Source organism: Pyxicephalus adspersus, chromosome 1 (assembly GCF_032062135.1).
Source record: "Pyxicephalus adspersus chromosome 1, UCB_Pads_2.0, whole genome shotgun sequence".
Classification (NCBI taxonomy): domain Eukaryota; kingdom Metazoa; phylum Chordata; class Amphibia; order Anura; family Pyxicephalidae; genus Pyxicephalus; species Pyxicephalus adspersus.
This window is the reverse complement of record NC_092858.1, coordinates 150,450,705-150,452,235: the sequence shown is the minus strand read 5'-3', so window position 1 is coordinate 150,452,235 and position 1,531 is coordinate 150,450,705. Positions and strand designations below refer to the sequence as shown.

The 1,531-nt window shown below is 42.8% G+C and overlaps 1 protein-coding gene across 1 annotated transcript in view; it reads right to left on the bottom strand.

Annotated features, from left to right (window-relative positions):
• Positions 1-1,531, bottom strand: part of AKAP10 (A-kinase anchoring protein 10) — a 27,610-nt gene that overhangs the window by 25,473 nt on the left and 606 nt on the right. The window lies entirely within an intron of this gene.

The following is a 1,531-nucleotide window of genomic DNA, read 5'->3' as shown; positions in this document are numbered from 1 at the left end:
AACAGCCTGCAGACAGGGCAAGGACAGACAATTGTCACCATTTACAAGGAGCAGGGTCCTCCGCCATAGTTCACAGGTATCACAATGCAACAGATCAAAGAAAATGTAAATAATTACTGAAATGACGTTACAACTTACAGGACATTTCAGTGATTGTGTTTAAAAAAACTTTGATGTAATTTCACACTTTTACTTGTTATATATCTGCAGCTGATATTAAAATGATATCTGCTAAATGTGCCATAAAGGTCCCTATCCAGGTACTTCTTGTATAGGATGCCAACTGTCTCCCAATTGTGTCTTTGCATGGTCACCCTGTCATATAGCACCCAATGGAGACTACAAACAGCCATATTTATGCACATACATGATCCGATCCTGAGCAAAGATGGTTCAACATTGGAGTTTTGTGTGGAGACAGGACGCAGAATGTTGACAGAACACAGGTGGAAGAAATATTATCAGGTAGTGTGAATTGACTATGACTGCTGGTAACCTACAGCTAGAGATTGTATACTCCACATATAAAATGACAACAGTGGAAATTGTTGTCAGCCAGGTGGGGGGTGAAGCTGTAGCTGAAAATGCAAAAATTGTAGTGGTCCCAGTAGTTTATCCTGTCTGATGACAGCCTCGTGGTTAGTGAAATGTGCCGGGTGGTGCGCACAAGAAAAAGGAGCTAGGGAGAACACTGTACACCATTCATGTGTTTGGGATTGGTGACTGGCCACATGGGGGAGCTCACACCCCTTACATCTAATACCCCCAGTCTGTGAGTAAGTAAGTAAGTAAGTATGTGAGGTGGCAGTGCATGGCGACATCACTGGAGGGCCACTCACATCATTATAATCAGCAGACGCGGGGCTTTTACCCCGGGTGGGTATATAACTGTTTTCTGAAAAAGCAGAAGCACTGATAACCAAACATAGGATACAAAATAAATGATATGAAAAAATCCCAGAAATGATTTACTTCCGGTGAGGGCTTCAGATTTGTGATGGCCCCTCCTATTGTATGCTGCTTCCCCACCTCCTAGATTGCAAGCTCTTTGGGGCAGGGTCCACTCCTCCTTCTGTGTCACTGTTAATATTACTATTTATTAATAAACAGGATTTATATAGCGCCAACATATTATGCAGCGCTGTACATTAAATAGGAGTTGGAAATGACAGACAGATACAGACCGTGACAGAGGAGGAGGAGAGGGCCCTGCCCAGAAGAACTGTCTGTATTCATCTGTCATTTGCAACCCCAATTTAATGTACAGTACTACGTAATATGTTGGCGCTATATAAATCCTGTTTATTAATAAATAGTAATGCCAACACCAAACCTTCCTTCTATTTACACATCACATATCAGAAAATCTCCATAGCCGTATGGGACAGAATACCAATGATTAGCTGCATTGGGGAGTCAGTGATGTCTACCCCAAAGTCTGCTGTGGGCCACTCAGGAATATTAAGCATGAGCGCCACCCTAGTGGCTACACAGCGCCATCACAGCTATCTATAACATTAGTAGGGGCTCT